General features: G+C 41.0%; 1 long non-coding RNA gene across 1 annotated transcript in view; it reads right to left on the bottom strand.

The window, feature by feature from the left end:
* Positions 1-13314: 13314 nt before the first annotated feature.
* The window catches only part of LOC112912499 (uncharacterized), a 28831-nt gene continuing 18718 nt past the window's right edge, over positions 13315-23427 (bottom strand). Inside the window, exon 4 of the long non-coding RNA XR_011994748.1 lies at positions 13315-17113. This is a non-coding gene — a long non-coding RNA (uncharacterized lncRNA). The remainder of the gene's footprint in view (positions 17114-23427) is intronic.

The following is a 23427-nucleotide window of genomic DNA, read 5'->3' as shown; positions in this document are numbered from 1 at the left end:
CTCTCCCTCCCTGTCTCTCCATCTCTGTCTCATGGTCTCTGTCTTTCCCTCCCTGTCTGACTCTCCTTCCTTGTCTGTCTCTCTCCCTCCCTCTCTCAATCTCCCTCCTTGTCTCCATCCTCCCTCCCTGTCTTGCTGTCTCTCCCTGTCTTGCCATTCTCTCCCTCTGTGTCTCTGTGTCTCCCCCATCTCTCTCTCCCTGTCTGTCTGTGTGTCCCTCCCTGTCTCTGACTGCCTCTGTCTCCCTCCCTGTCTTGGTCACTCCCTCCCAGTCTCTGTCTCTCCCTCCAGTCTCTCTGTGTCCCCTTCCCTATCTCTTGGTCTCTCCCTCCCTGTCTCCATCTCTCCCTTCCTGTCTCTCCATCTCTCCCTCCCTGTCTCTCCATCTCTACCTCCCTGTCTTGGTCTCCCTGACTCTGTCTCAGTCTCCTTCCCTGCCTCTATCTCTCCCTCACTATCTCTGTCTCTCCCTACATTTCTCGGTCTCCATCCCTGTCTCCCTCCCTGTCTCTGTCACTCCCTCCCTGTCTCTCTGTCTCTCCCTTGCAATCTCTCTGTTCCCCCCATCTCTATCTCTCCCTCGCTGTCTCCCTCCCTCTCCTTCCCTGTGTCTGTCCCTCCATTTCTCTGTCTCACCTTCCCTCTCGGTCTCTCCCTCCCTATCTCTCAGTCTCTCTGTCCCTCTCTCCGTCTCTCCCTCCCTAACTCTCAGTCTCTCCCTCCCTGTATTTGTGTGTCCCTCCCTGTCTGTTTCCTTCCCTGTATCTCTTTCTCTCCCACCCCCGTCTCTATCTCCCCTCCCTGTCTCGGTCTCTCCCTACCTGTCTTGGTCTGTCCACCCCTGATTCGGTTTATCTACCCTGTCTCTGTCTCTCCCTGCCTGTCTCTCTTTCCCTCACTTTCTCTGTCTCTCCCTCCCTGTCTCTCTAACTCTCCTTCCCTGTCTGTCCCTCCCTCCCTGTCTCGGTCTCCCTTCCTGTCTCCTGGTCTCCCTCCCTGTCTATGTCTCTCACTCCCTGTCTCTACCTCTCCCTCCCTGTCTGTCCCTAGCTGTCTCCGTCTCTCCCCGGTATCTATCTCTCCCTCCCTGTCTGTGGCTCCCGCCTGTGTCTGCCTATCCCTCCGTTTCTCTGTCTCTCCCTCCCTGACTGGGTCTGCCTTCCTGCCTCTTGGTCTCCCTTGGGGGGGACCTTGGCCATTTCCCAAGCAAAAGTCCACTTTCACTACCTTTGGTTCACATGGCGCTCAGCTTAGCACTCCCCTCTTCCTGGCCTGTGTGACCTCGGAGGGTCACCAAAGTGCCCGGGCCCTCTGGACAGATCCCCTGCCGCGAAGACACTGCCCTTGCGCTCTAGCCCTGGCTGCACGCGGGGCACCTAACAAGTAACCCACTGCCTGGCGAAGGCTGACACTAGGAGACCTTGGCAACGCGACATGCCCAGATCCTGAGAAGCGGGGTGCATGAGCTCTGGCTGAGACTGCAGGGACGCAGATGGATGGGGTACCCATCTCCAGGGAGCATGCAGTGGCAGCGTCCCTCAGGAGCCTCCAATCCCAGCCTGGGGGCCGCCGGCCGGCCGAGGGACACCGCACACCGGACCCATCTCTCAGGCCAAAACCTACCTCACCAGGACACCCGTGATGGCTGCGAGGGGCACGCGGCCCTGAGGAGGGCCAATCAGGGCCTCGGGGGGGGTGGTCCTGACTTGGAAGAGAGCACTGGGAAGGCCGAGGGCCGGGGGCGCAGGGGCGGCCACCCTCCCAGCAGTGCATGGGGCACCAAGCACCACCCGCCCGCCGCCCCCCCAAGGCCAAGCATGCACCAGCGGGCCTTGCAGCACCTCCCAGAGCCTCCCGGGACAGGGACCCGGGGCAGTGACCTGCTGGACACGCACATGTGCAGCCCCACCTCGCGGAGGCCGGCCCAGAAGCTTGGCAGCATTAACTCTTCCCCACAACCAGGGTGGCACTGGGCAGAAGGCGGCTCCCCTGGGCGAGGCCGTGTCCAGTGGCGCGGGTGCTTGAAGCCCCTCCGGGAAGGGCGCCAGTGGGCTCTGGCCTGAGCGCCCTGTAGGATGGGTCCCTGGGGGCGACGTGGGCCTGGTGGCCGGTGCTGAGGCAGGGCCTGCACCAGTATTAAGCTATCACTAATATTATGATTTAGAATTCACTAGATTATTTTTAGCAAACTTTATTTTACATCAGGATTTTGTTTTAAACAGAAATATGTCTCCTTCCATTTCTTCAACTTTTTCTTATATCCTTCTGTAAAGTTTCATATTTTTTGTGTACCTTACACATTCCTGCTTAGATTTATATGAATTTTGTAGTTTGTGTTATAGTTTATGTCATTATTATGAATGGATTTGATTTTTCCCATCCCATTTCCTAACTGGTTATTGATGTAGAAAAGGAAAATGATTTTTCTTGTGTTACTTTTTAATGGCAATTGCACACGTTAAAAAAAATTATCACTATGAGTACAACAAAATGTTCTCTCTGTACTCAGTAATATCTTCTGTTGGCATGCAAGATAACATCAAGCCACGTCTTTTTTAGAGATCTAGCATGGTTTATTTCTTCTTGTCACAAAGAGATGACAGGAAATTCTTAGTCATGCATCGTATTCTGGAAAGGCAGGTGGTAGAGGAAAGGACCCTCAGTGATCTCTAGGGTTTTACTAAAGTCCCAGGGAGCCATATTTTGCCTAAAAAACATGAAGAACATTGGGATTAGTGAGAATTGGTTGCTGAAGTGATGTTCTCTGACCATGTTCATGCAGTTCATTTGAAGATGAACTCTTTTCCTGCCTCAGGCACTAGAATCTTTAACTTTATTTCCCAAAGCCATGAGCCTTGGTATTCAGCTCCCAGGAGCTACAAATCACATCATCAAACATCTGGCCTTCCTCTGGGGCTCTGTAGAGTTCTGGGCTCAAAGTTTTGTCATTTCTATGACCTACAGCTGTAAAGCCCATTTCTCTTGAGAAAGTATTCCATGTTGGGCTACTTGTCCTTTTGAAATTACAGCAATAACTTCTAACCACTCTGAAACAGGAATGAAATTGTAAATCCTTTTCCTTGTAGGAGGGCAGATGAGGAGCAGTATAAAGAAAGCTCAGACTTTTAGAAATATTAATGTTCTGCCCTACCCTCACTTTCCAGAACAGAAGCAGAATCAGCTAAGATTCATTCTTGTTTAATGGTCCACAGGGGAAAAAATTACTGTGTACTAATCTTCTTAAAGACACACCTTGTTATGTAAGTTTTTTTGAAAAAATAAGCAAAGGAAAAAGTGAAGTAGAATACTAATTAAATTTCCTTAATTTCCCTCCCCAAGAATTCTTTAGTCTTATCTCTCACAGCTCTCCTATTTTTCAATTAATTCTATAAGAACTAGAGAATATTACCCTAATCGCACTGATAAATGAGTAAAAGCAGTAAATGTTAATAGTGCAAAGACATATATTTCATGACAAGTATAATAATGACTTCTCAAAAGAGACAGTATTTTCAGTTCACTTATTACTTAATAGACTAGAGTACAACTCTAAAGCAGTACCAGTGAAAGTAGCAATGAAAAACTACAAGTTTCATACATAGCACTTATCATACAAAAAATAAGGTTCTATTATTGCTCATTTAGATAAAAACTTGTCCATAAAAATCATGGTGTAATTACTTAAGAAATTTATTTCACAATGATTTCCCAAGAAGTTATAGCAACAAAACAACCAAGGAAAGAGTTTGCAGCTTATTAATTTCCTATATTGCTTCAGAAGCCTTAATGAATATTCTTGTGTCCACTAAGATCATATTCAAAATAAGTTTCAGAAAAATATATGTGTGTGTATATATATATATACACTTATATACATATGGGTGTGTGTGTATGTATATCCTTACCACCAGTAACGATAAAGGAAGTAATGTTAGTACATGCCTTTATCATTTTAGTATATGTTTGTCTAAGAATCAAAATTTTCTTTATCAAATTTTTATGAATGGATAAAGAAGATGTGGTTTATGTATACAATGGAATATTACTCAGCCATTAGAAATGACAAATACCCACCGTTTGCTTCGATGTGGATGGAACTGGAGGGTATTATGCTGAGTGAAATAAGTCAATCGGAGAAGGACAAACATTATACGGTCTCATTCATTTGGGGAATATAAAAAATAGTGAAAGGGAATAAAGGGGAAAGGAGAAAAAATGAGTGGGAAATATCAGAAGGGAGAACATGAGAAACTCCTAACTCTGGGAAAGGAGCTAGGGGTGGTGGAAGGGGAGTTGGGTGGGGAGTGGGGGTGACTGGGTGATGGGCACTGAGGGGGGCACTTGACGGGATGAGCACGTGGGGGTTATTCTATATGTTGGCAAACTGAACACCAATAAAAAATAAATTAAAAAAAAGAATGCAAAAATAAAAATAAAAAATTTCATGAATTTCCCTGAGAGGCAACCAGCAAGCAGATTAGACCAAATACATTTACAAATAAAAAAAGTTCAGACTAGATATACTTATCCCCGCTCCTCTGGTTGAACATAACTCGAAATCCTAAACACAGTATATAAAGAAAACAAAAAATCCCTGAAAGCTGGAGAAACTGAAAAAGTCAAAGTGGCAGTGGATCCCAGGGACCAAAGTAAGACATGGCAACTAATTCAGTGTTGGTTCTTTTATTTTCTTTTTAAAGATATTATTTATTTACTTATTTATTTGAGAGCTAGGGAGCAAGAGAGAGAACAAGTGGGGGCAGAAGGAAAGGGAGAAAAAGAATCCCTGCTGAGCAGGGAGCCCAGACTCGGGCTCCATCCCAGGACCCTGAGATCATGACCCAAGCCAGGGGCAGACACTTAACCAACTGGGCCACCCAGGTGCCCCAATTCAGTGAGCTTTCTCCTTGCTTCGTATATTCTGGACTTGAAGCAAAGAACTGGCAACTGAGAAACTCCAATGAGCACAGATATAAACACCCCAAAAGAAGACTGCTTTCTCTAGCCAAAGGACAAGGACAATGGCAGTCCACCAAGACAGAGTCAAACACCACCGAAAGACTTTTGTCCTGCCCCACTCTGCAAATATTAAGTGAGGAACCTAGATTTCCATCCTTATTGGATGCTAACAAATTATACCCAACCGCCTGCTAGAGAGGTCTCACAGAAAACTGAGTAGATGCCTCCCACCTTCACCCTTGCTGTCAGGGGAGACCACATGTGGAACCTGGACTTCTACCCCCAGTTGGTAGTAACAAGGTGCCCTCCTCCTTCCTTCTTTTGTGATGGCGGTGAGAGTCTCACAGTGTAGTGTCATAATGTCAGGGAGGCCTACTCAAAAGAAAGAATTTTCATCAGTAACCATGACAACCCCTTCAGCTCATAGAGTCAGTAGAAGCCACCTGGGGAGCAAGAAAGTGGCATTCCTATACTTCCCAGCCATGGATGTATTAGCGGAGGCCTAGTAGGGAGACAGAATTGCAATCCCCGCCTAGCAATAAGGAGGGCACTCCACTGTCACAATAGGGTGAGTGAGAACCCTAGTCTCATAAAATATCCATTAGTCATACCAAGAACCAGGAAGGTCTCAAACTGAATGATAAAAGACAACCAACAGATCCCAAAACAAAATGACAAAAAAAAAAAAAAAAAAAACCACAGGCATATTAGAATTCTAAGAATCTAAAGCAGATATCCTAAAAATGCTTGAATGACCAGTTGATAAAATGCTTGAAAAAACGGAGGGGGGGGGGACGTCCCAGCAGATATACAGCAACTATAAACATAAAATGAAATTTTGGAAGTGAAAACACAATCATTGAAATAAAAATTACCAGGGACAAAGAACAATATCAAATAATGGTAAAAGAGCGAATCCACCAAGAAGACATAACAACTCTTCATGTATATGTAACAAACATAGTGAAAACTACATTAAAAAAGAGAAGAAAGAAAACTATGTGAAACAAAATTTGATAGGAATAAAAGGAGAAATACACAAATTAACAACTATAGTTGGAGATTCCAAAACCCCTCTTTCCACAACTCTTAAAATAACTACATGGAAGTGTAAGAAGGATACAGAACAACTAAAAACATCATTAATCAATAGGATCTAATCAACATTTACAAAAGATTCTACTAATCAACATCAACATATGCATTCCTTTACAGGACCCACAGAACCTATACCAAGATAGAGTATACACTCATCAACTTGGAGAAATTTGACATCATGCATCATGCATCATGTGTGCACCAACCACCACCAGAAATCCGCAATGTAAAAAGAGAAGGAGGGGTTTCAGGGTGGCTTAGTTGGGGAAGCATCAGCCTTAAGGTCCTGTCATCATCTCAGGGTCCTGGGACCAAGCCCTACACTGGGCTTCCTACTCAGTGGGGAGTCTGCTTCTCCCTCTTTCTCTGATGCTCCCCCTGCTTGTGCTCTCTCACTCACAAGGACCTAGAAAAAGAAAAACAAAAAACAAAATAAAAAAACAAAGTAACCAAAAGAAAATAATAAAGACCACATGTCAATGAATTGAAGACAGAAAAACAACTCAAAAAAATAAGTTACAAATAGCTGTTTGTTTAAAATGATCAAAGTGACAAACCTTTATCAAGATCGAACAAAAAATGAAGATACCAATGGCCAACATCAGTAACGAAACAAGGGACACCGTTATAGACCCTGTAGACATTAGAAGGCTAATAACGTAATACTACAAATATTTTATACACATAAGTTTGACAACTTTGATAAAATGGACTAATTCCTTAAAAAGAATTAACTAACGGGATGTCTGGGTGGCTCAGTGGTTGAGTATCTGCCTTCGGCTCACAGTGTGGTTCTGCGGTCCAGGAATCAAGTCCTACGCCAGGCTCCAAACAGGGAACCTGCTTCTCCCTCTTCCTACATCTCTGCCTCTCTCTCTGTGTCTCTCATGAATAAATAAATAAAATCCTAAAAAAACAATAATAGTAAAATAAACTAATACAAAAGAAAATAGAAAACTTGAGTATTTTAGCTGTAAAGAAATTGAATTTCTAGTTAAAAACTCCTAAAATAGATATCTTCAGGCTGGCTGCACTAAGAATTCTACAAAATATTTTTAAAAGAATTGATTCTGGGCAGCCTGGGTGGCTCAGCGGTTCAGCGCCACCTTCAGCCCAGGGCCTGATCCTCGAGACCTGTTCCCAGGTCGGGCTCCCTGCATAGAGCCTGTTTCTCCCTCTGCCTGTGTCTCTGCCTCTCCCTGTCTCTCAGGAATAAATAAATTCTTTAAAAAAAGAATATCAAAAAAAAAAGAATATCAATTTCCAAATAATTCCTTCCCATAATACAGAAGGAAAAAATTCATTTTATGAAGTTAGTATTACCCTAATACCAAAACAAAAACAGTAAAATCCAAATAAATCTACAGATCAATATCCCTCATGATACAAATGCCAAAATCTCTAACAAATATATGCAAATAGAATGCAATTACATATAAAGAGAATTATAAACCATGACCAGTGAGGTTTATTCCAGGAATGCAAGGGTAGCTCAATATTTTAAAATCAATCAATATAATCCTATATTAGCCTACTGAAAATATTAATTTTTCATATCGATTGATACCGAAAAAATATTTGATAAATACCCATTCATCATAAAAACACTCAGAAAAATAAGAATAGAGGGGAGATTTTGTCACCTGTATAAAGAACGTCTACAAAAACTACATGTAATGCTATACTTAATGTTCAAACAACTAAATGCTGCTAAGAAAGGAGAATAAAGCAAAAATGTCCACACCCGGGGCTCCTGGGTGGCTCAGTAGATTGAGCGTCTAACTCTTGATTTCAGGTCAGGTCATGATCTCAAGGTTGTGAGATCTAGCCCCAAATCTGGTGCCTCTCAGCGGGGAGTCTACTTGAGATTCTCTCTCTCTCTCTCTGCCCCTCCCCTCACTGCTCATATGCATTCTCTCAAAAAAAAATGTCCACACCAATAAATTGTAATTAACAGAGTGCTAAAGGCTCAAGAAACATAACTGTACAATTATGCAAGAAAATAAAAAGCATTCACAATAGAAGAAAAGGTTTATAAATAAAACTGTGCTTTTTCATAGACGACATATTTTCTATATAGAAAATCTCAAAAAATAAAAAAAATTAAAAATCTCCTAGAAACAGTGAGTGAATTGAGCAAGGTTACAATATGTCATAGTCTATTCAGGCTGCTAACAGAACTGTTATAGGGTGAGCACCTTATAAACAAACAGAAATGTATTTTGCATGGTTCTAGAAACTAAGAAGTCCAAGATTAAGCACCAGCAACTTTTATCGTCTTTTGTAGATACACTTCCCAGTTCACAGGGAATCATCTCTTTGTTGTGTCCTTGCATGGCAGAAGGGGTAATGGAGCATTTTTGGGGTCTCTGTTATAAGGACACAACTGCTAAACAACCTCCAAAAGGCCACCTCCAAATACCACATCTTTGGGGGTTGGATCTCTATGGGGTGGTACAAACATTCAGTCTATATCACAGTAGAATATCAATATAAAAATATCTATTTGATTTCTGTAGACAAGCAATGAACACATAAACACCCAAATTAAAAAAAAAAAAACTTTTATGATCAATTAAAAAAATACTGAGAAGTAAATCTAACAAAACACATACAGGATATGTATGCTAAAAAACTACAAAATGTGATGGAATAAATCAAAGATACACATAAATGGGGAGACATATCTTGCTTCTGAATTGGAAGACGAGAAAAAATAAAGATCTCAATTATCTTCCAAGATGAACTATATGTTTAAACCAATTCATTTTAAAATCCTAGCAAGATGTTTTACAGACATAAGATTACATTAAAATTTATATGAAAAGGTAAAAAACAAAAACAAAAAAAAAGAAAAGGTAAAAAACCCTGGAATATTCAAAATTACCTTGAAAGGAAGAATAAAGTATCTTATTTTGCCTACCTGACTATTCTCTAGTTATAGAAACTAAGACCATTTGGTACTGTCAAAAGAAATGCATTGATCAGTGAAACAGAATATTCAGAAGCAGATGCACACACATATGCCCAATTTCAGTAGAGCTATCAAAGTAATTCAATAAAGATGGCCCCTTTAATAAATGCTGCTGGAGCAATTCTACATCCATTGTCACACATGATAAAAATGAACCTTGAGCTAAATCTCATACTTTATACAAAAATTAATTCAAAATTGATAAAAGATTTAAACTAAAAAACTGATAGAAAAAACATGGAAGACATGTTTTGAGATCTAGGGCTAAGGAAAGGTCTTATACTCAATACCAAAAACACCATTTGTAAAGGGCAAAGTTGATAAATTGGATCTCATCAGAATTAAAAACTTTAGACCCTGTGAAGAGTACCTGCAAAATAATGTCTGGAATAGATAAAGAAATTTCAAAATTGAAGAATTAAGAAAATACAATTAGAACATGGGGAAGGAGGGGGATCCCTGGGTGGCTCGGTGGTTTGGCGCCTGCCTTTGGCCAGGGGCGCGATCCTGGAGTCCCAGGATGGAGTCCCACGTCGGGCTCCCTGCGTGGAGCCTGCTTCTCCCTCTGCCTGTGTCTCTGCCTCTCTCTCTCTCTCTCTCTATCATGAATAAATAAATAAATAAATCTTTTAAAAAAAGAACATGGGGAAAGGAAATTATCCATTCCACTGAAAATAATATACAGATTTATTTTTTAAATTTTTATTTATTTATTCATGAGAGACACAGACACACAGAGAGAGGCAGAGGGAGAAGCAGGTTCCCTTTGGGGAATCCAGTGCAGGACTCCATCCCATGATCCTGGGGTCAAGACCTGAGCCAAAGGCTAAGACTCAACCACTGAGCCACCCAGGTGCCCCAGGATATACAGATTTACAGATGGTAAATACCTTCAATACAGTTAACCAGTAAGTAAATGCAAATTATTTTTTTTAAAGATTTTGTTTATTTATTCATAGAGACACAGGAAGAGAGAGAGAGAGAGAGAGGCAGAGACACAGACAGAGGGAGAAGCAGGCTCCAAGCTGGAAGCCTGACGTGGGACTCGATCCCGGGTCTCCAGGATCACACCCCAGGCTATAGGCGGCACTAAACCACTGCGCCATCAGGGCTGCCCGTAAATGCAAATTAAAACTACAATGAAAAAAAATAAAAATAAAATAAAATAAAACTACAATAAGACACCTATGACAATGTCTAAAATTAAAAATTTCATCATCAATACTACCAAAGATGCAGAGATGTAAATGGTACATTATGGAAAACCGGTTGGCACTTTGCTAAAAAAAAAATAAACATATGTCCCAGCAATTGCATTCTTGGTCATCCAGAGAGATTAAAAATTTCTATTCATACATAAACTTATAAATGAATATGTATTAGAAGCTTTATTCATAATAGCTAAAAAACAGAAACAACCCAGATATCATCCAAAAGGTGAATGGTTAAACATAATGTGCTAGATTGATACTATAAGATTGTACTCACAATGCAAAAACAAACAGAAAACCACACTAGTGAAACACAACAAAACAATCAGGATGAATTTCCAGAGAATTGTGCTGAATGGGAAAAAAATCATAAGATGCTACACGTTATATGCTTCTATTTACATGATAGTCTTGAAGTGACAAAATTAGAGATTTAGCGAACAGGTTAGTATATCAGCTGTTACGGAAAAGGAGAATGTGGGAGGGAAGCCAGGGTGGCTCTAAATGGGCAAAATGGACAAGCCACGTAATGATGGAAACGTTCTGTACTTTGTTCCAGTGTCAGTTTGTTGGGATACTGAACTGTGGTTTTGTATTTGCATATCCCTTAGGGGAAACATGATCAAGGGTACAGGGGATCTCCAGTATGCTTTATAAGATCATATGAGTCAACAATTATCTCAAAATAAAAAGTCTAATTTAAAAAAATCAAAGCTCAAAAATGTTAATCGCCCCTGATATTGGCAAGAAATATGCCCACACCCTTTATCTTGAGCCACTCTGCCTGAGTTAATCAGAGTAAAAAGATAGGATAGAGTCACAATAAATGCTTGAAATGAAAGAAGTAATCAGAAAGGAATGCCTAACTGTTCTAAAAGAGGCACATCAGGAGAAAAAGCCAAGTCAGAAACAAGGTCAAGAATAGGCGATCTCCGTCAAAAGGGCAAACCAAAATTTTAAGATTTCTGCCTGAACAGAAAAAAGCAGACATAGGGAAGAGGAAAATGAAAATGCCTGGGAGTTTCTTTTTTTTTTTTTTTTGGCCTGGGAGTTTCAAGCACTTGGCTACCTTACTCCTGATGGCACTTCTCCATCTTCAATGGTTGAAGGTTAGCTGCCACATGACAAAGCTACCCCACTCCTTCCAGGGACCAATCTGGACCAGAAATTAACTGACAAATATTTATGGAGGACTCATCAAGAAATGGTCAGTTCTTGGGAAAAGCACTGCATCAAATCTGACCAGAGGATTTTAAAACGTAATAAAGATACAATGGCAAAAGAAAGTATGTATTATAAATAGTACCATTATGAACATCAAGTTCAAGAATAAACAGGTCAGCGGTATAGCACGATGACTTGTTCCAACATTTATTCACTATGTACCTTTGCCCAAGTTTCTAAATGTCGTTGAAGTTCTCAGCTTCTCCACTGATAAAGTTAGAAGATTTTAAACTTAGCGTTTATAAAGAGCAAATGAGATGATGAAGAAGAAGAAAGAACAAAAAGATGAATCACATCTAAAGTTAAGTCTTGTTCCCTAGGCTAAAAAAGATATTCAGGTTACTAAAGCTTCTTTTGTATTCTACAATTTGAATTGCCTTACAAACTTAAAAAAGTAACAGCTTACATTTATCATATTTCTACTTTAAATATTATTTTGTGCTTTTTTAAAACAGTAAATATGCTTTTTAAAATGAGTATTCTAATAAATGCCTATGAAATTCATGAGTTTGCCCAGATGCAGATCTTGTGGACTCAGCTGAATTGACCCTAAACTCAATACTAGACTTCCTAGTGGAAATATCAAATATAGTTCCACGAAATCTGAGTAAGAAATTTAATGAGAAAACTGTCCTTATGAGGAATCGTCCTGATTGGAAAGCAGTTGACTGAGTCTTTGATTTTTTTAAGTCTAGCCTAATGCTATAAAGAACCTAAGAGGTATTCATGCTAATTTGTAAGCCCTTTCATCAGCATACTCACCCTATTATCACATATCAATTTTTGGTACTTAGATTCATTGCTATAAGAATTATGACTTTAACTGTCATATACGTAAGCCTATCTTTGCAGATATGTACTTTTTATAGCTCATTTTAGCAAAGATAAAGCTATTCTAGAAATCTACAATTATAAATAACTATGGGATATAGTTATCAGTAATTTATTTTTTTTAAAGATTTTTATTTATTTATTCATAGAGACACAGAGAGAGGCAGAGACACAGGCAGAGGGAGAAGCAGGCTCCATGCAGAGAGCCCGATGTGGGACTCGATCCAGGGTCTCCAGGATCACGCCCTGGGCTGCAGGCGGCGCTAAACCGCTGCACCACCGGGGCTGCCCAGTTATCAGTAATTTAATAGACACAGAAACTGTCTTATGACAGCAAAGACCACAAATAAAAGAATCCAATCTGTAATCTGAATATATTCAAGTATTTTTCATTAAAGCAATGTTATTTCAGGAAACAAAGTCATCTGGAGATATGCTGCAATACATAAATGTCTTTATTTTCCTTAGGAAGCTTTATAATCTGAAATCAGTAATTCAGTCAATCCTTTGTGATTTCAATTTTAAAAGACTTCAAAGTAAGTTAAATAGAACCAACAAGTGACATGGAAGTGTGTCTTTTGAGTACCAAACTTGAATCCACAATTATACTATGCATTCTTCATCCTACTGGATTTGTTGCTGATGTCAGGATTGCTATACACTTTTCTTCCCAAACAGCACTTCGCACAGTGTATTCTCTCCCTCCTTCCCTTAGACTTGCCAGTAACCCATCAATTTTCTTGCCCATTTGTACAAATCAAGCTTGGAGTTCACTGCTCCTTTCTGAGATACAGATTTGGGTTAGGGAGGCAAAGAATCTATCTTTTTGCTCTGATTTTTTTTTAAGATTTTACTTATTTATTCATGAGACACACAGGGAGAGGCAGAGACACAGGCAGAGGGAGATGCAGGCTCCATGCAGGGAACCAGACATGGCACTGGATCCCAGGATCGCGGGATCACACCCCGAGCCGAAGGCAGATGCTCAATCACTGAGCCATCCAGGGGCCTGATTTGCTCTGAACTTTTATTTGTATTTCACAGTAACAAGAAATGTGGCCAATGAGCATCAATTTTGGAAATACACTGAGATTCTCTCCATGACCTAATGTATGTGTGATGTCTGCAAATATCCTATAAAAGTTATTTTTAGTAAGGTACAACACTGTACAATGCATCTAATAAACTGAATTTCCTAACCTTTATGATAACATCCTTTATATATATCCCAATTAGATTTTGTTGTTGTTGTTGTTTATTACTTTGGACAGAAATTTTGAATCATTGTAGATTTGTCAAACTGCTCTTGTATTTTCATAGATTTTATTCATTTATATTTGTTTTTGAGTCTCTTCTATTTTGTCATCCAGAAGGCAACGGCACTATCATCTAACATACTGTACCTTTCTTTGACAACTGTGTTTTTCTTTTTAATGCAACGGTCTCTATCTATTACCTGTTATTTTCTAATCCTTGAGTTCCTTTTGCCTGGAATACCTTTGTTTATCCATTTGCTGTAATATTTTCCTCTTCCTAACAGACTGATTTCTTTCTCATCCTAAGCATCATGAACTAATCTGAGAACCCCCTTCAAACAGGAAAGTATCTCTGGTCATCAGATGTGAAGTACTGAGGTTTCAGAAAGCTTTGTTTTGCTCTTCTTTTAGTCTCTTTCCCTCAAACCAGAACAAGGAAATTCTCTCTTAGCCTCAACAACTGTTCTCCTATGTTTACCAAGGTCACAAACACTGAAGTCAGCAGAGGAGCAGAGGGCTGCAATGGGAACAATGCTTTAGCAGACTCTTGTCTGGGGGGAAGAAATCTGTTGTGAGTTCCACAGTGAACGATGCTCTGAAGCCAATTTCAGCTTCAATTTTTGTTTTAAATTTTTCTGCTCTGGGATCCCTGGGTGGCGCAGCGGTTTCGCGCCTGCCTTTGGCCCAGGGCGCGATCCTGGAGACCCGGGATCAAGTCCCACGTCGGGCTCCCGGTGCATGGAGCCGCTTCTCCCTCTGCCTGTGTCTCTGCCTCTCTCTCTCTCTCTCTCTGTGTGACTATCATAAATAAATAAAAATTTAAAAAAAAAGAAACACTTTTAAATTTTTCTGCTCTGATTTCTCCTTCACCCCTCTTGTTGAACACATTTTAGTAATGTATCAAATGGTATTATTTTCTGGGTGTACCCTTTCCTGATCACCAGGATCCTTGCAGCCAGCTTTCTCTGCACATACATTTTTCTGCCTTTTCAATGAAGTTCGTGGAAGCATGGGGAGCTTAAACTCCTACGTGTCTGTCACATGCCATTTTGAACCTCAAGCCAATACTATATTACATTTTCAGTTATGAGTTTCCACATAGACATTGGGAAATAAAAACTTTTGCTCAAATTTATCCAAGTCTAGCTACTTCCATAACCAGAAGATTTTAACGAAGAAAATACATGTCCCAATATCAATAAAATGATTTGATTCTCATAATTTTTAACATAATCAATTCCATGTCATCCATTTAAAGATCAAATGAAGAAATAAAAAGCCTGAATTGGAAGCAGAGAGGAAGCAAAATGTCTATTAAAATACAACATTGGAGAATGATATAACAAAGTTAAATGAAGTATATTTTTATTTCGCTGTAGGAGAAATAAGGTAAATGTGGCATGACATAGGTTCATAGAATCCTGGAGATAATCAAGCAGTGCAGTATCCTTCCTATCAGCACGTGGCCTAGAGTCAGACTGCAAGGGTTCTTAGCTCAGATGCACCATTAGCCAGCTTTGTGGCTTTAAGCAAGTACTTAAATTCTGACAGTCAGCTTCATCTGCCATATATAAAATACGGTACCAGTGTCTACCTCACTGTGCCTCTGCCTCTTTCTCTCTCCAGGTCTGTCATGAATGAATCAATAAAATTTTTAAAAAGACCATATTTAATTAAAAAAAAAACCAACTAGCTAAGAACACAGAGATCCAACACTCAACAGCGTCATCAAAAAGATGGCTTTCAATGATTTGTCCAACATGACAGCATACTTACAGTAACTTTCCTGGATATATTTACTAAGGGTTTGGTGGAGTAGACCTATATTGCACACCATATTCATATTTAGCCCACTAAAAAAATTGAATACTGTCATATTCACAAAACAAACATATAGATAAAAAAATGTCTAGCTTTGGTATGCCTGGGTGGCTCTGTTGGTCAAGTGTCTGTTCCCAGCTCAGGTCCTGATGCTGAGGTCCTGGGATTGAGCCCAGCATCAGGACCCCTGCTCAGTGGGGAGCCTGCGTCTTCCTTCTTCCAACTCATGTTCATGTTCTCTCTCTCCCTCACTTACTCTCTCAAATAAAGAAATTCTTTTAAAAATAAAAATAAGAAATGTCTAGCTTCTCCCACATATAACTCTCAGATCTATGTGCTTGTCTCCCAACCCCACTGCCACTACTTTAATCCATGCTCACACCACCTCTTGGCTGACTATAGCAGCCTTGTGTCAAAGTCTCCTGATTGTAACCTTGCAACTGCTCCATGACTCCCTCACAGTGCCCATGGCATGAGCTTTTTAATATTTTTATGTATATATTTACTAGAGTTCAATTTGCCAACATATACCATAACACTCAGTTCTCATCCCCTCAAGTGACACCGTCAGTGCCTGACACCCAGTCACCCCATTCCCCGCCCACCTCCCTTTCCACCACCCCTTGTTCATTTCCTAGAGTTAGGTGTCTCTCATGTCCTGTCTCCCTCACTGGTATTTCCCACTCATTTTCTCTCCTTTCCCCTTTATTTCCTTTATTCCCTTTCAGGACACTTTATATTCCCCAAATGAATGAGACCATCAACACGGGAGCCTGGGTGGCTCAGCTGGTTATTCACATGTCTTTAGCTCTGGTCATGATCCCAGGGTCCTGGAATGGAGCTGCTGAGGGGGGAGCCTGCTTCTTCCTCTCCCTCTGCCACATCCCTTCCCCCACCTTGGCTCCCACAGTCACTCACACACAAGCTTGCACTCTCACTGCCAATTAAATAAAACCTTAAAAAAATAAAAATAAAAAATTAAACATCAACACATCACATCAGTGTCCTGCTTAAGTCGTCGAACTTCCAAATTTTATATACAAGACTCTTCCTGTTTGGCCTTTCCTCCTTTCACCATATACAATTCACTGCAGACATTCCAAAGCTCCGGGGCTCCTTCAAACACACTGTTTATTTTACAACTCCATACCTTCCCCCATTTGTTTATCTTTTGCCTTCCTGCCAAGTAGCCTTACAAAATATGGCTTCAAAACATTACTTATCCCTCCATAGAGCTCTGTTCAACCATCACCAAGTCCAGTCACATTTGTAATTACCTCCCTCTAAATCTAAGCATAGGTGGATCACAGTGTACTTCATTCCAGTGTGCCTGCCAAATACCCTCCACCAGACTGAAAGATTTTAGAGAGCAGATACTACAGAGCTGGACTTCTACTGCCTAACCAGCATGAGTAGTTATTTGATCAAAACACACACACACACAATCACACACCTTTTAGGTAAAACAAGCAACAGAATTTACACAGGCCTCAACTTGAGTCTGACTGCTATATCAGCATCACTTTAAAATCATAAGCCTTCCTAAAGAAGTAACAGATATGCTGCCCACCTTGCGATCCTCAAGGCCATGATCTGAGGCTGTAGTGGGACAGGTGCTCTCTTGTTCAGACATGTAAGTAAGCCTACCCACACTGGCTTGTGGACACACCAACAGAGATGACTCACTCTCACAGGGGGGCTTCTGAGGAGTTGCTGAACCAAAAGACTCTAAAGCTCACCTGAAAGGGAGAACATCTCATGATTAGTCTTCCATTCCCTTATCTAACATTATCTCCACTAACAAAAAGCCTGCCCAATGCGCTTGTTCATCATAGTCTCTGCTCTACCTGCCATATACGATAACTGAACCATGGTTTTTCAGTCTTAGTTATCTAAAATTCTAAATCATATTCCTATTAAATGAAGTACCTGGAAAACTATTATAAAAGAAAAATGCTGTGGCCTTTTTAAAAGATTTTATTTATTGGGATTCCTGGGTGGCGCAGCGGTTTAGTGCCTGCCTTTGGCCCAGGGCATGATCCTGGAGACCCGGGATCGAATCCCACGTAGGGCTCCCGGTGCATGGAGCCTGCTTCTCCATCTGCCTGTGTCTCTGCCTCTCTCCCTCTCTCTCTCTCTCTCTCTCTCTATCATAAATAAATTAAAATTTAAAAAAAAATAAATAAAAGATTTTATTTATTTATTTATTTATTTACTCATTCATTCATTCATTCATTCATGAGAGACACAAGGAGGGAGAGGTAGAGACACAGGCAGAGGGAGAAACAGGCTCCATATAGGAAGCCCAATGTGGGACTCAATCCCGGCACTCCGGGATCATACCCCAAATAAAAGTCAGACACTCAACCACTCAGCCATCCAGGCATCCCAAGGCTGTGGGATTTTTAAATTTTTTTTTTATGATAGTCACAGAGAGAGAGAGAGGCAGAGACACAGGCAGAGGGAGAAGCAGGCTCCATGCACCGGGAGCCCGATGTGGGATTCGATCCCGGGTCTCCAGGATCGCGCCCTGGGCCAAAGGCAGGCGCCAAACCAAGGCTGTGGGATTTTTATTAATAAACCTCATACATAGTTGCCTAACCATGTTAGCTATTCATTTGATAAACACTTTTTGAATACCTCATATAAAACTTTGAGTAGAGCAGCCCCGGTGGCCCAGCGGTTCAGCACCGCCTGCAGCCTGGGGTGTGATCCTGGAGACCCAGGATCGAGTCCCACATCAGGCTTCCTGCATGGAGCCTGCTTCTCCCTGTGCCTGTGTCTCTGCCTCTCTCTTTGCTCTCTCTGAATGAATACATAAATAAATCTTTAAAAAAAATAAATAACTCTTTGAGTAGAGCATTCAAAAGTTCCTGGCCTCAAGGAGCACAGATGAAAAGAAAGAATCATGTACTTAAGTGCTAAGAAAAGCAATCAGTCCTACGTTGCTGAGTGGAATACGAAGTGGGACAACTTCTGACTGAACAATTAAGCAATGCATACCAAAGCCACGTTGACTATGACATTTTATGTCTAGGAATTAATCCCAAGGGGAAAAAATTCAACGCTAACCATAAAGATTTGCCAAAAGGATAGATATGAATATGTAAGAGAAATTAGCCTATAGAAATTATGGCACAGGGATCCCTGGGTGGCGCAGCGGTTTGGCGCCTGCCTTTGGCCCAGGGCGCGATCCTGGAGACCCGGGATCGAATCCCACATCGGGCTCCCGGTGCATGGAGCCTGCTTCTCCCTCTGCCTATGTCTCTGCCTCTCTCTCTCTCTCTCTTTGACTATCATAAATAAATAAAAATTTAAAAAAAGAAAAAGAAATTATGGCACAAACATGAAATAAAACACTATTCAGCTACCTTAAATCATGCTGTCGAGTACCACCCTTTCACTCTGAAAGATGTTTAGGACATTAAAAAAAATATTAGAAAGCAACAAATACAGTACGATGCTACATGGATCTCATATACACACCACTTTCTGTGAGCCAATCCCCAGCACAGCGTCAGCCCAGCCCAACCCAAGGAAAGGAAAGAGGCAGGACCACCTGAGGAGAATGGCACAGTCCCAAGGGACAGGAAGCACTGCTGCTGATGTCAGCTGCTGCACCTGCTGCATGTACACTCTGTCATTTAGTTACAATTCAGCTGGATTAGACAGAATTTTACCAAAGCCCCCTTTTATTGCACAAAGTTCAGAATACCAAGCTGGGCAACAAACACAAAGAGAATCTCATTCTGAATTTTCGATTTTTAAAAAGCCCCAAATCAAGACAGTGATATTGACAAAATCTAGTTAGTGAATTTCTAACCAATGGACACAGAATATTAACCAAATTGCTTCAGGCCTATTTTACCATCCACGTGAAGTGTGTCTGCATGGGTTCCCATATGTGCACACATGCTTATGCTCAAACACCCAGACACACAGTCTCTCTCTCTCTCTCTCTCTCTCTCTCTCTCTCTCTCTCTCTCTCTCACACACACACACACACACACACACACACACCATGATACAACATGAAAAACATTCTGGGTTATCGGGGTGATATACGGTATAAGTCTAGTTCTTTTTTTTAAGTTGTTTATTTATTTGAGAGAAAGAGAGTGAGCATTAACAAGATAGAGGAGAGAACATGAGTGGGGCAGAGGGGCAGAGGGAAAAGGAGAAGCCGGCTCCTCAAAGAGCAGGGAGCCAAATGCGGGACTCAATCTCAGGAACCCAGGATCATTACATGTGCTAAAGGCAGATGCTTGACCAAAGGAGACACCCAGGGGCCTAGTCTAGTTCTTTTTTTTTCTTTTTTTTTCCCTTTATTTTTTTATTATTTTTTAAATAATAAATTTATTTTTTATTGGTGTTCAATTTACCAACATACAGAAAAACACCCAGTGCTCATCCCGTCAAGTGCCCCCCTCAGTGCCAATCACCCAGTCACCCCCACCCCCCGTCCTCCTCCCCTTCCACCACCCCTAGTTAGTTTCCCAGAGTTAGGAGTCTTTATGTTCTGTCTCCCTTTCTGATATATCCCACACATTTCTTCTCCCTTCCCTTATATTCCCTTTCACTATTATTTATATTTCCCAAATGAATGAGAACATACAATGTTTGCCCTTCTCCGATTGACTTACTTCAATCAGCATAATACCCTCCAGGTCCATCCATGTTGAAGCAAATGGTGGGTATTTGTCATTTCTTTTTCTTTTTTTTTTAATTTTTTTTATTTATTTATGATAGTCACAGAGAGAGAGGGAGAGAGGCAGAGACACGGGCAGAGGGAAAGGCAGGCTCCATGCACCGGGAGCCTGACGTGGGACTCGATCCCGGGTCTCCAGGATCGCGCCCTGGGCCAAAGGCAGGCGCCAAACCGCTGCACCACCCAGGGATCCCGTATTTGTCATTTCTAATGGCTGAGTAATATTCCATTGTATACATACACCACATCTTCTTTATCCATCATCTTTCGATGGACACCGAGGATCCTGCCACAGTTTGGCTATTGTGGACATTGCTGCTAGAAACATCGGGGTGCAGGTGTCCCAGGTTTTCATTGCATCTGAATCTTTGGGGTAAATCCCCAACAGTGCAATTGCTGGTAGGGCAGGTCTATTTTTAACTCTTTGAGGAACCTCCACACAGTTTTCCAGAGTGGCTGCACCAGTTCACATTCCCACCAACAGTGTAAGAGGGTTCCCTTCTCTCCGCATCCTCTCCAACATTTGTGGTTTCCTGCCTGGTTAATTTTCCCCATTCTCACTGGTGTGAGGTGGTATCTCATTGTGGTTTTGATTTGTATTTCCCTGATGGCAAGTGACGCAGAGCATTTTCTCATGTGCATGTTGGCCATGTCTATGTATTCCTCTGTGAGATTTCTGTTCATGTCTTTTGCCCATTTCATGATTGGATTGTTTGTTTCTTTGGTGTTGAGTTTAAGAAGTTCTTTATAGATCTTGGAAACTAGCCCTTTATCTGATATGTCATTTGCAAATATCTTCTCCCATTCTGTAGGTTGTCTTTTACTTTTGTTGACTGTATCCTTTGCTGTGCAAAAGCTTCTTATCTTGATGAAGTCCCAATAGTTCATTTTTGCTTTTGTTTCTTTTGCATTCATGGATGAATCTTGCGAGAATTTACTGTGGCTGAGTTCAAAAAGGGTGTTGCCTATGTTCTCCTCTAGGATTTTGATGGACTCTTGTCTCACATTTAGATCTTTCATCCATTTTGAGTTTATCTTTGTGCATGGTGCAAAAAAGTGGTCTAGTTTCATTCTTCTGCATGTGGATGTCCAGTTTTCCCAGCACCATCTATTGAAGAGACTGTCTTTCTTCCAGGGTTTGTCTTTCCTCCTTTATCAAATATTAGTTGACCATAAATTTCAGGGTCCACTTCTGGGTTCTCTATTCTGTTCCATTGATCTATGTGTCTGTTTTGTGCCAGTACCACACTGTCTTGATGACCACAGCTTTGTAGTACAACCTGAAATCTGGCATTGTGATGCCCTCAGCTATGGTTTTCTTTTTTAAAATTCCCCTGGCTATTCGGGGTCTTTTCTGATTCCACACAAATCTTAAAATAATTTGTTCTAACTCTTTGAAGAAAGTACATGGTATTTTGATAGGGATAGCATTAAACGTGTAAATTGCCCTGGGTATCATTGACGTTTTCACAATATTCATTCTGCCAATCCATGAGCATGGAATATTTTTCCATCTCTTTGTGTCTTCCTCAATTTCTTTCAGAAGTGTTCTGTAGTTTTTAGGGTATAGATCCTTTACCTCTTTGGTTAGGTTTATTCCTAGGTATCTTATGCTTTTGGGTGCAATTATAAATGGGATGGACTCCTTAATTTCTCTTTCTTCAGTCTCATTGTTAGTGTATAGAAATGCCATTGATTTCTGGGCACTGATTTTGTATCCTTCCACGCTACCAAATTGCTGTATGAGTTCTATCCATCTTGGGGTGGAGGCTTTTGGATTTTCTATATAGAGTATCATGTCATCGGTGAAGAGGGAGAGTTTGACCGGTGTCTCTGCCTCTATCATAAATAGTAAATAAATCTTAAAAAAAAAGAAAAAAAAAGTAAAACGTATTTTGGCTGTATTATTTCAAGTAATGAGAACTGTACCATCCGAACACTTGGAAAGAGAGGTTCCTGGGTGGCTCAGTCAGTGAAGTGTCTAACTCCTGATTTCAGCTCAGATCATGAACTCAAGATTGTGAGATCAAGCTTTGCATCAGGCTCTGAGTGGGCAGAGACCCTGCTTAAGATTCTCTTCCTCTCCCACCGACCCCCCATTAAAAAAACCAACATCTAAATAAAGAGAAATTTTAGTTGAGATGTCAAACTTCAAAGGAATTCACAACTGCCAAGGCACCAGCCACACAGATACCAAGGTGGTTCTCAATTAGAAGGCCGATGTCACCTCTATGGATGTGCTGGAAACCAGCTGGAAGCCCAGCTAGTTAACATGAATGCTAGTAAGCAGCAAAACGTATCAGATAAAGTACACTTACCATAAAAATGTCACCACTGAAGAGATTAAAATTTTGACCAACAGGATACCGTGAATATAAACAACAACAACAACAAACAATTACTTAGGGGAGCCTGGGTGATTCCATTAGATTAGCATCTACCTTCGGCTCAGGTCATGATCTCAGGGTCCTGGCACCAAGCCCCCGAGTCAGGCTCCTTGATCAGTGGGGAGTCTGCTTCTCCCTCCGTGTGCCCCCCCTCCCCACTCCAACCCCATGTGTGCACTTCTCTCTCTCAAATCAATAGTTTAAACACACACACCCACACATTAAAGAATACCAGTTGTCAGAAACCAGAGAAAAAGAATAAAAATATCACACTCAAAATATAAATCACATTTTACCATAATGAAAAAGTACAAGGGCTTCAATTAAAATAAATGCAAAATCAAAGTCGATGTTGACAGCAATAAAAAGCGTGATTCGAGCTACAGAAAATCAGTGATGCAGAGGATGATGAACCCTTGAGCAGCTACCCCGCAGTAGAGTGAATGTATAAAAGATGAAAATTAGGGAAAAGAAAACAGTCCTAAGTGACCAGAGAAGGGAGTGTTAACTAATGGGAAACCATTAGTTCCTCAAAAGAATAGAGAATAGATGAAACCCAGCCAATTACCAAAAGTAAGAGAAAACAAAAAACTTCCTCAGCTGAAGAAATTAACTGTGTATAGAGTTTATCATAATCCTGGAAAACCAACTAAGAAACTGACACAGGCATTTCAAGGTGATAAGAGAAAAAGGAGAGAAAGCTGCGGTAGGAACCTAAATTAACAGAGCTGGAAATGAGGCTTAGATGACAACACATGTTGTGCAACAGGAGAACAGATACACAGCAGGGCCACAGTCACTCAAAGGTGTGTTCCAACAGTTCCTCCAACATGAGGAGCTACTGGTACAGGTAACCACAGGATGAATCTCAAAAACATGTTAAGTGGAGGAAGCTAGACACAGAAAAATGTATGAATCCATTCAAACGTAGTAAGAGCCAAAACTTAATTAGGATGAT

Source organism: Vulpes vulpes, chromosome 10, assembly GCF_048418805.1.
Source record: "Vulpes vulpes isolate BD-2025 chromosome 10, VulVul3, whole genome shotgun sequence".
NCBI classification, from domain to species: Eukaryota; Metazoa; Chordata; class Mammalia; order Carnivora; family Canidae; genus Vulpes; species Vulpes vulpes.
Note: the sequence above shows the minus strand (reverse complement) of the source record. Positions and strands in the feature narration are given on the sequence as shown.